Genomic DNA, 12,474 nt, shown 5'->3' on the forward strand with positions numbered 1-12,474 from the left:
CCATGCTGCTTGCTTCAGGACCGAGCAGCAAAGTCACTGATGAAGTCTGAATTCTGACTTTGGTTCTGCCAACTCCCAGACCTCTGCTCAATGCACAGTTCGAACGAGGGAGGTCTTCTACAAATCAAACTATTACTGCAACCTGCCCCAGTGGCCCCCAAGCCCCTGGCCATCCACCACTACTGTTCAAGACCCATTGATGTTTCTTGCAGCCAGAAGAAATCAGGAGAGCTTGGGAGGGAGAGCAGAGTAGGAGGTCATGCATACATGCTATTTGCCCAGCAATAATTGCATGGCTTACCATTTCTCAACTGAATGATCCCATTTTCTCACTCTATCTTTAAAAACCACCTACTTAGGCTATACATCTGTGATTAACTACCTATGGTAGAGCTAGTAGCAGTTCTACAGCCAAGTAAGGAGCAGTAGTACAAATTGCCCTACAGTACCATGAATCAAGATTAGTACAACACCTATTGCCTCTCAACATGTGCTGAGTGGGTCCTTTTCATCACTCAGGCTAGACTATCAGGCAAGCCACACAGAACACATCCAGTCTGTCTCACAACTGGGTTGCAACCCTGGGAAAAGCAATGGGATACAGTTTTGTCCACCTGAAAGCTGCACAAAGAAGGTGTATGGGACCAGAAAAGACAGGCGAAATCAGGAGTGGGTTTTGCAATCACAGCAGTCTTGGCTCTAGATCCACTGACTGGTATTTGTACACCAAAACCCAGAGAAAACTGCAGCAAATGAAAGATTTTTCCACCCAACAGTGCTCACTGCTGAAGCATTGCATAGTCTTGCTGCCGTCCTGCCTGGCATTGCTTGTGGTTCAAACCAGCTGCCTAAACCCAGGTGTCCAAGCACATTTAGTGTCTGGCATCCAGCTGGGCCCTGGTGTCCCACAGGTCATGGCCATCAGCCACACATCCACCACTTCAGTACTCTAGATCATTTGAAATGGAGCAGGGCACCAATTCAGTTCAGACAACCAATTCATGGCTTTGAGTGTTAAATATTTATTCATGAGCCAAATCCTGCTTCCCTCATCTTTGGAGGCAGAGGTGAGCATGACCCATCCTCTAATATGAGATACATTTGTCTTTCCAAGTATGAATGACTTCCTGAAGGAAATGGTCAGGTCATCACAGATAAATATCTCACTCAAATCCTGGCTTAGCTAATTTCTAATTAATTAAGCTGCAGAGCAGTCAGTACATCCCAGTGACCTTGAGACAGAAGTAGCAAGGTGCTGCAAATTAATTCCTGAGACTCATAAAATGAGAGATCATCACAAAACCTCAAATACTATCCAAAACTTATTCCCCTTGCTCACAGAATTCCTACTTAATTTCCAGTCACAGACAGGCATCATGTTTCTTCCACATTTTGAACTCGTATTTCTATCTCAGATCAGCCTAACCTGACACCCGCTCCTTCCAGCCTCACATTCCTAGTTGCATTCACCATATCAGCTGCAAATAGCCCAAGCTCTCTCAAGTTACACATATCTTGCTCTCCCATCCACCACCATGGGCACTACCACTCTGCTACCTCAGGCTGCTATTAGATAAGCACAATATTAAGTGACATCAGTATTATCAGACAGTGTTTGTGCCTGGGAAATACAAGCAATGCTGGACCCCTGGGCTGCCTCTGTTTCAGGCTCACTGCCCCCTCCACCTGCCCTTTCTCCAAAGACATGCCAGCACCAGCCAAATATTACTTTTGGCAATGCAGTGGTGTAGGACTGGGGACAGAGATCAGCCTGTACATCTGCCTCCCCACCTCCTCAGAAACAGAAAGGCACAGAGCAGAGCACAAAGGAGCTGAAATGTATGTTGGGTCAGTATGAGCACAGGAACGGCAAGAACAGGTCAAAGGAAACCCAGTAACGACAGTGGAGGGAAGGAGCCAATATCCTGGGGAGAAGGATGTTTTGTACCCATCTTGAGATGTAAAATCTGAAGGATAGGTACTAGTCCCACACCAGACTGTGTTGACATCAACCTCTGTCCCTTGACTTCTCAACCTCTCCAAAAACTATTATTATTTAGCCGTATTGTTGATGCTCGAGGGTGTCCTTTATGGTATCAGTGTAATGACAGATCCGTATGGTGTTGCTCATCATTGTGCCCCAGGTCTCCAACATCAGTATGGCTGGAGGTCCTCTTCAGGACTTCGCTAAATTGTGCATCTTAAGTCTCTGCAATATTTTTATATTTCAGTGGTTTATGTTATAAATGAGTGAAGCCAATATTTATAAAAAATGTATCATTTTATTTGGGTTCAATCAATTTGAAGAAGCAATAGGCAAAGCAGCGCTGAGTGCGCAGAGAGCCTCAGCTCTGCCACAACACACCCTGAGTTCTAAAAGCAGTGTCTCTTATACTCTTTCCATCAGACAGTCATCCTGCTCTTCTTCCATTGGGTCCTTTGAAGTGCTGGGGTAGTGTCCTCATCCCAGTGGATCTTTTGGAAGTTGGAAGGTTTCCACCTCTTGGCACACTTTCCTCTCATCGGGTCCTTTAAAAGCCTCAGGGTCTCACCTTTCAGCAGGCTTTTTCTAAACGGCTGTTGTCTCAGCTCTAGGGGGGGTTAAAGAGTGTTTCTAAAAGGCAGCAGTGCTTACCGTGTTTCAAGTTAAAGGTACATTTTCTTCTTGTTCTCACATGTTCTCGATTTGATTCCAACATTCACTACAATTGCTCTACATGTCATAGTGATCACAACTCACCCCAGATCCACACAGGGTACAATTACACTTATCACACCACACTCTATCTTGACACGAATCATGCCTATGTTTTCCACATTTATCATATGGACAGGGCATTCAGCAACAGCCACAATAATTTTTAGTTTATAATCACAACTTTCTTCTCTAATCCCTCTCTCTCTTTCAACTACCTTCTCAAACAATTTCAAAATGCTGCTGTGTTAACCTTGTCTCTCCTCTTTCATTCTCCCTTTACAATTACAAGTCTAAAATGCTTCTGTCTCTGACACCTTCCCTTCAGTTTATTATTTATGGGGCAGGCTGTTTTATCCCACCACAGTTCCCAAGGTAGTAAGGAACATAAAGGAAACATTCCCAAGGAGTGTAAGGAACAAAAGGGTGATGGCAGACCAGATTATTCCTAAACAAACTCACATAAACAGAAGGTAGCAATCAACAAATGAGTAGTGAAAAAAAAAAAACCTATACAAAAGTAATTATAATAAATATACGTGAATCTGCTAAGGAATATTGCAATAGCAGGAGTTTTTAATTTTATCTTTGAAAACCTGCTTTCTCTACATACTTTGGGCCAGACAGAGGCACAGAGGTGTCTTTGGCCTCTTTTGACCAACCTACTGGGTTCTCCTCCAGCAACTATTCCTGGGGAGGGGAAAAAAGGCATGCAACACTTGCAAGTTATCACTGCGCAAACACAGGAGATTCCGTGCTGAAGAACCGTATAAAGGAAACTGTCACGGAGCCAAAATATTCTCTTGTGACAGCCAAGCTTCTTGCAACTTCCCAAATAAGGCCATGACTTTAAAGAGATGCCTTTTCAAAGCCTCATTGATTTTCATTGCCTCATGAAGAAGCACATTGTTTATGTGTCTGGGTGTGTTGATATTAAATCAGGATGAGATGGGCACAGCTCAGTGGTTTCAAAGCCTGGTTTCCAGATAGAATGAACCAGATAATCACAGGAACCTTCTAGAGGTTGACAGTAGCCCTTTGGCCACTATTTTGGAGTGATTCCTTGTGCAAGCTGAAACTAGAAAATGCAAAGATGCTAACAGGAACAGACAGCATGTCCTAGTACTCTGGGGATAGATTTCAAGAAAATTTTGAAGCACAATATTATATTCCTTCCAGCCTCCCAAAGTTCAAAGACTTTTGCTACAAAGTTAAGGTTCGTGTTAAATTTCAGGCCAGGTTTCAGGTTATTTCTCTATTTTTCAAATACCAGTTTACTCAATTTCAGAGAAACTTAAAAAAAAAAAAAAAAAAGGCTATAGAATTAGATCAACTTTGCTGTACCTAGTTCATATTTATTATCTATTCTTCTCCTGAAGCTTCTCCAATAGTTACAACTTGGGAAATTGTTGAAAATAATCAGGTGCTTCATTTCTGCTACTTATTTACACTTGAAGCACAGCACTATGAAATCAGAATTTTTTTGCACAATCATTTCAAAACAAAGTCCTTAAAAAACACCCTATGCAAAAAACTTGCAGGTCTCAGCCATTACAGTTATCCCAGCTTTGCAATTATAATGTGTCCATTCCTGTAATGGTAGTATGGCCAAGAATATACTCACAGAACTTTAAAGCCATGGACAGAAGAGGAAGAAAAGCAGTAAGAAAGTGGGTCAGTAGAGCATGTGTATATTGAAAGCACAAGCTACTTAGGTGATGGCTATTCAGAAGGTACATGCTGTAGTACTACATAGGCACAAAGGAGAGAAAAAGCCAAAGGAAAACAGTATAAACCAGAGACAAGTAATACATGACAGTTGTACCTAAACACCGAGAAAATCAAACTTGGTGGTATCTGATTAAGCAACTCCAGCAAGACTCATGACTTCTAGTCCACGTGCTACGTAACCCAATGGAGAATGAACTTCCAGTGCATGCAGAGCGCTGGCAGCAGGGTGTCTCTTGCACAAAGGGTTGACCTGAGGTGAAACAAGTCCCTACCCCTCTCTACCTTGATCACACATTCACACTCCTGCCTTTATTCTGTGGAGTACCATGCAGCCACAAACCATGTCAAAAATTGATTAGTCCAACAGAAAACTGATGAATTTTCTTTGGCTGGATTAACAAATTAACAAAACATCCAACAACAAAATGCTATGAAGTCTCACACAAGGAGAGTGGTGGGAAGGTCCTCCTAGAGCCAGGGGGAATAAACACACAATTACACCAGTTTAGGCATAACTAATAAACTGTCCTGTAGGGTTTACCTATATGAGAAAATTCTAGAAAGGTAATCTGAATTAACATTTCTGTAATGAATCAAACCACTATAGATCACTGCACACACACTCATTATTAATTAAATCAACTCTATTTCATATTTAGTATAATTTACTTTGATGTGAATTAAACTTAATCAAATTAAGGTCACTTGAATGCTGAATCAGAAAATATATACAACAGTTTAATTTAGTTTACCTAATTTACTGTACATTCACATTTTAGGTGACTTGGATTAATTTTCCTTCACATCCTTGTGCTGACTGCTTTAGAATAGAGAGAGACAGCAGAAAACAGAAGAGATGCTCAAAAACTCCCCAAAATCAACGGGTTTGACCTGTCGATTAATTGATTCCCCAGGAAAGGGGTACTAGAAGCTGTGTGTCCTGCTGAGGACACGCTGGCAGGGCTGCTGCACGTTCACTCTCCATGAAGGCTCTCCCCTGTCTCTCCATCTTTACTGAAGTTCCTCTGGAGCTCAGAGGCTGGAGAGGGAGCATCAGACCCTGCAAGTCTTCACCTCTCCATCCTCCTGCATTTGCAATACATAAACAGATGTTGACAGGCTATGAGAAATGTCCTGAAGGAAACTGAGGCAATCCTCAAGGAAGCTGAGGCATCTGATGTGGTTATTTTTTAAATAGCGGGTCACTAAAATATTTGATGTGTTTTGTACTGTTAGGAAAACACAGCAATTATCAAAGTTGCTTTTAACAAAATAATAAAAATCATAAAATCCCGCTTCTTTAGGCAGACGTGCCAAAGTCATTTGTCATGTTTATCACAGTATTAATATCTTATTCTAATTTTGTTTACCTTGCTCCAACACTTAAAAAATCACCACTGAGTCTTCTAGCGAACTCCCTTCACATTCTTCTTATGTGACTATGCTTTTTACCATTAAAGAGAATTTTCTGTATACACAGATGTGTAGACAAGTGCACTCTGTTGTATTTAGGGCACTAGTCATCTAATATTTTCTGTGATAACAGGAACCACCTGTGAAGCTGAACTGCAGTTCAGGCCTATCATATTGACATGGGTGTTGGGGAATCAGAGATAGAAATTGATATTAGATTATAATCCCACTGCATTCAAATTGAAGATGAGGACTCTGGCAAGGTCAGGCTTAACTACAGCCAGTAATACCCAAGCATACCTCTAAAATGTTTGTGCAGGGAACCTCTAGCCATGTTGCTTGTTTTGCAGTGTCCACTCAGGATTACTAACTTTTAAGTATCACAAAAGGTGTCCAAACCTCCAAACCAAAAGGATGATGAACAGACCCTGATGGCAATAACGGAAGACAGCTGGTATCAGGGTGCAACTAAGTCTGAAGCGACAGATTTTGACCAAAGTGACAGGGACATCAAAGACTGGAGACCACTGTCAGGAATAAGAGGCCATAGAAAGCATTCCTGAGTAAGGAAGGACTAGTGTTTTAGCAATTTAGCATGGAAATCCTTAGTGAACCACTCAGTTAATCAGACCATGCAGTGATTTAAATTTTGAGCTCCTGGAAGCCTGGAGTCACCACTGAGAGGAGGGTTGGACACAGAGCATCGTTTCCACTTGGGCTGCCCTGATGCGCCCTGGCCTCAGCTCGGCCTTCCCTCCCACTCCCTGCAGCACCTCTGGTGTGATGCTGATGGACATTTACACAGCTCCATGGTGAACTGGTTCGGGGCACAGAGCCCACTAAAAACAACTCCACTCTGCTTTCAGACTGGGAGCACTGACCAAACCAGACCCATGCGAGTACCGACGGCAGAGCTCGCACCATGCTCGGGACAGTGGTGACAGCTAAATGCACGATATGAGGCATTCATCCTGCACACCTCCAAACAAGCTTCATAGCTTGTGTAACATGTTCTTGTGTGCATTTATTGCTCTTACAAACTCATTTCCATCTTCCCTAGCTTGCTGCCTGCCTCAGTTTCCCCTCTGCTATTTCTGTAACACTCTCATATTTAATACCATGAAATTTTAAAATAGTATGCTGGCTCAGGTTTTTTGAGATCCTGCAAAGTGTTGCAGTCACGCAGTTCTGGCACTATTTTTGTTTAGAAAGACAGGACAGAAGAGACAAGCAGGCCCTTGCAGCTCATCCTTGGGCAACATCTTGGGGACCACAAAATGAGGGGGTGTTCCCTGGGGTCAACATGACAGGCCCAGTGGGACCTCCCCGCTACACACACACATTCTTCAGTTATGCTAAATGCTCTGCCAATCCTTCTGTTCACTTATTATTTCCATTTTTGCTCGTGAACCCCCAAAAGGGAAGGACCTACTTCACCTGCCTCACCAGGACGGTGCCACCAGCCCCAACCCCAACCCGCCCCCCCCACCTCTCAGCAAACCCTCTCCTTGTACCTCCCGCCTGCCTCCTCCACTCCCTCACGGGCAGGGGTTGGTTTTGACTTATTGCCAGGTTTTCAGTTAGTAATTTTTCATTTGAGAGAGGGAATATTTTAAACAAGAGATGCTTATGTTCCGTTTGTATAAGTTAAAAGTGAAGAACTCTATACAGAGGACAGGAACAGGGCAGCTTTTGACCCCCTTCCTAAAAGCTGCAAGATTTCCCCCGCTAAGCTCTGCCCTCAAATGAAGAAGTGAGACTTCGCTGCTCCATCAGACCCCAATCCTGTCAATACTTGAACACGCACTTAAATTTGTTACGGTCAGTGGTCTTATCACAACGGTCATTAGGTTCACATACATCAAGGATGCTGTTCCCATTAATAAAGTCAAGAATGTGTACGCGTCTTTTCAAGATTAGGACCTTAACGCCATTAGTATCAGCCAGCTTGCCTCCTGCCTCCAGCATCAGATGTGGGCAGCTGAAAGCCCGGAGGGCGGAGGGGGATGGCTGTCTCCAGGCTGACTTCCAGGTAGAGCAAGGCACCGCTCTGGTCAGCTGCTGGGTGTGCGATGAGCTAGACGGCCCCTGGGATCACCAATGGCCACAGCAATCTTCGTGGCCACTGTATGTGATTCATATGCTGTGAACTAGCCTTTGACAGCTCAACACCGATTAAAACAAATAAATACAAGGCCAGGAGTCAGCAGGTCAGGTTCTTGGGGGGATCCACCACAATGCGGGGCTCCCAGTGGAGGTGTAGGGAGGATCCATCACACAGTGGAATCATAAGATGGTATTGTGAGTTACAGATCACTTTGGTAGCAGCCGACAAAGCAGCACATCAGTGTTCCATTCTTCTAATGGAAAACACTGCACGTGCTGAAGCACAACAAAGGGATGTAACTCCTCGTTCCACCTACTCACAGATGGTTCTTACTACCAGACAAGCAAAACAACAAACAAGGACATTTTATTAAGCACACAGGTAAAATGAATATGTAAGTCCATGTTCTCTCTCGTCCACTTATCTGACTAGTCAAAGAAATTGCCTGAGAATAGTAAGGCTGCTTTACTTGGATGATTCAAACCCTTACTTCTCAACGCAACAGATGTGAGATCAAAAATTGACTTAGGTTCACCTAGATGATGTATTTAGTTATTTAATAGAAAGATTAGCATGCAAATGTATTGCAGCACTCAACAGTAATTCATGACAAAGTCAGAATACTACAATTACCTCATTCTGTCAAAATATGCTAGTCCAGTATTTCTCTCATTTTAGCGCACAAATCCTTTTCACAAAGGAATTCACAGATTATCTCAAAACCCAATACTGTTTGGCAGGTGAAAACAAGAGTGACAGACAAAACAGAGTCATTTAATAAAATGATGATTTTAGTATGAAAAACATTTTAACTGGGCAATAAGAACAGTAAGGAGCTAGTGGGCATAGGTACATACATACAAACTGCATGATAATATGTGCATATGTGAATGATTTTAACTTCCATGTTTCTGATTTTTAAAGTTTTTTGTAGGCATTTTTTAACTCTCTTTTGATGCCTTCTGGTCCACAAGTTGAGTAGTGTTGGTCTGTTCAGTGCTGAAGACATATTCCTACTCATCCAGCACACATGTAACGGACTTATTTCTAATTACAAATTTTTCACTTGAATTTACTTATTTAAGCTAACCTTTTATCATGAGCATTCAACAGTCCTGACTGTGTTTAGCTGTTCCTGCTGCATGCAAACATACACCCATGGAACATCACTGCAGCCAACCTCCTGATCTGTGTACAGCTATGGAAAAAAAAAGATACAGCATGCAATTAAAGGGATTATGGTGACCCCAGCCCTACTTCTTGCTAATTCCATTTCAGTGCATTTTCTAGATCACCTCATCACCGAGGGAGTGGCTTACTGATGAGGGATAAAGGAAGGAAGCACAGGAAGGAAGCCACGCACATACTGACTAAGAAAAAGCAGCGAATGATGGGAAAGAGAAAAGGAGGAAGGAAAGAATGGATCGCAGTACACAAGGAACTTTATTATAATGCATAGCACTTAGTATAAATATGCTTGCCATCCTCAGAAACACTTTTTGAACAGGAAACTAGCAAAGCAAGGACTTCAAAAGAACCAAACTTAAGCATATCCTTAAATCCTGTGCTAGACTGAGACCTAGCTACTTCATCAACCCTCTCAGGTAAGTATTGTGATCCTCCAGCAGCTAAGGAAATGAAGCCAAAAAGGTTGAGAGATTTAGAAGCTGCAGAGCAGCTGAGGAAGCACAGCATATCTGTACCATGGAGCTCACCACAGCGACAAGGACCAGGCCTTAACATCCTTGCAGCAAAGACAGATCCAAACTGCTACGTCCTCCTTGCTGGAGCATCCACTCATGCCTGTACCCACAGCACACTACAGTTCCAGTACTAGATTAAGCCAAGTTGCTCTACACAGCTTGCTTTTATTTTTTTTATTTTTTTTTTCCTTTTTCAGTAAATCACAACAAAACATGTCTATCCATCCCGGCATCTGTGTGAAGCTGAAGAAAGACAGAAGAAAACGATGAGATCTCAAGTTGCAGGAATGACACCTACTGTCTAAGAAATGAATTGCTCACCTAAACAAAACCTGCGCTTAACAGCGACGGGCTTCCAGAGAATGAACAAGCACATGGACGTAAGCCAGCAATGTGCACTCGCAGCCCAGAAAGCCAACCGTACCCTGGGCTGCATCAAGAGCAGTGCAGGCGGCAGGTCGAGGGAGCAGATTCTCCCCCCCTCTGCGCTGCTGTCATCAGACCTCACCTGCAGCGCTGTGTCCAGCTCTGGGGCCCCCAGTGCAAGAAAGAGGTGGACCTGTCAGAGTGGTTCCAGAGAATAAAAGGCTTCAGGGAGACCTTAATGCAGCCTTTTAGTACCTAAAGGGGGCTTATAAAATGGAGACTTTCTTACTGGGACCTGTAGTGACAGGACAAAGGACAGCGGTTTTAAACTGAAAGAGGGTAGGTTTAGATTAGACATAAAGAAGACATTTTTTACCATGAGGATGGTGAGATACTGGAACAGGCAGGCCAGAGAAGTTGTGGATGCCCCCTCCCTGGACGGCACTTTGAGCAACCTGATCTAGTAAAAGATGTCGCTGCCCATGGCAGGGGAGTTGGAACTGGATGACCTTTAAAGGTCCCTTCCAACCCAAGCTATTTGTGACTCTACGATTCTATAAAACAGGCCCAACCTCGCTGCTGACTATCAGGGTGATCACAGGAAAGCCTGCAGGAAACTCAGGCAGGTTTAGTGATATGAAGAAAGGTGTTGAAATCCTGGTCAACAGTACATGTAACTCAGGGGAAAAAACACCTCCATCATGAACTCTGGTGAAAAATACCTTTTTTTTGGACAGGGAACATGGCTAGTAGTTAAAAAATGATCATCCATACTACCAGCTAGGTTACACAGTTTGTAGCGCAAGCACTGGGGAGCGTGAGTGGGAGGGTCTGTGGTGGATAAGAGGAAGAGCAGGAGTAGCATCTCAATAAAAACCAAATTTTAATTTCTAGTAATAGCATTCCCTGGAGAAATAGTTTCACACGCATTTCTGGTGGTGCCAGGGAGCACTGCCTCACCCTTTCAACCTCCTGCTTGCTCCTGACCTTTATATACACCTTTTGTACATGGAAAGTGTGAATTTTCTTTTATTCTGTCTTTGTATGTAAAGACTTCATGACCTGGTTCACTCTACCAAACCACAAATGGCTAAGTTGGCACAGCTGAGGGGAGCAGGAACTAGAACTCAGAAGAAATGTATAAACTACCACTGAACTTGAAATAAATGTAAGGCTTGAATGCCTACATCAAGAAAGAAAATCAAAAGTTTCTAGCCACCACATGTCTCTCCCACTCCAGGACTGTGAAATATCCCGTGAAATGTAATGCTTCACTAGTTGTTGTGATGTTACAGAATGGCACTTTGGATAATCAGAAATGTGAAGGAGGTTTTCAGGCTCAAACTTTGGTAAGAACTTGTCCAGTCTGTCTCCTCTGATTAATAAAAACAGATATTCTTAACACTTTTATAGCTCTCAAGTGAAGAATTGTTTTGGAAAGACTGTCAATACCATTCTGAGTGTTTGCTCAACACAAAAAGGCAAGGTCTCACGGGAAGAAACATTCTGCAGTGCTAAATACCCCAGAAATGAAAAAGAAAGAAAAAAAAAAAAAAAAGACCAAATTTAAACTGTTTTCAATCTCACACCATCACAACCCAGACTGCGCTTTGAGTGTGACCGGGTGATGTGCATGCACTCCCACCACCACAGAGCCATCACCAGGAGAACATGCCAAATGAACCACCAGGCTACTCCCCTTCCCGTGGTGCAGGCTAGAAACACCTCCCCTAGCCCAGGTGCTGGGAAACAGCCTACCCCGCTCACTGCAGAGCTCCCCGGGGCTAATTAGCCAGGAACAGGGTAGATTAACCCAAGTGAGGTTGTGTGCTGCCATGACTTACCCCCTGGGGACTTCACGGCAGCCCGCGTGGAGCCCTGGCCTCTTCTCCCCGGGCTGCGTTACGGCCGTACTCCCGCAGGGACGGGGGTTTACTGGTGCGCAGTTCAAATGTGTCTTGGTGGAAGCTCTGAGCTGTAGCAGGGCAGTTTTCGGTCGCTCCCACTCATTATGGCACATTAGAGCAAAAAGCAGATGAAATGGAAGTCTTGGGTAGGTGACTGCGGATGAAATCCGCCTAAGGGCGAACAATGGGATGAGATAAAGAAACGGTGGCGCAGCTACTCCACCTCTCCTCCCCGCTCCTGAGAAACTGGACCTAGGCACAAGGCTGAGAAAAAGGGCGGGAAGCACTGTGGATCCCTAATGTTCTGCAATGGCTGTGAAAAAAAAAACAGAAAATATATCTGGAAATTCCCCATCCTCTTGTAGGAGTAATACCAAGGTACACAGGCAGTTTTTACTGCTTATCTGCAGTAAAAGGACAATACCGAAACATCAGCTAGTTTTTTTTTTTTTTTTTTAATGTAAATAGAAAGCAAATGATATGATACTAAGATTCAGATTCAGCAAAGAAACATGAAATATCTATAGTGACCTCAGATAAAGAGAATCTATA

The sequence above is a fragment of the Tyto alba genome, unplaced genomic scaffold, assembly GCF_018691265.1.
Source record: "Tyto alba isolate M040663 unplaced genomic scaffold, T.alba_DEE_v4.0 Super-Scaffold_29, whole genome shotgun sequence".
Taxonomy (NCBI): Eukaryota; Metazoa; Chordata; class Aves; order Strigiformes; family Tytonidae; genus Tyto; species Tyto alba.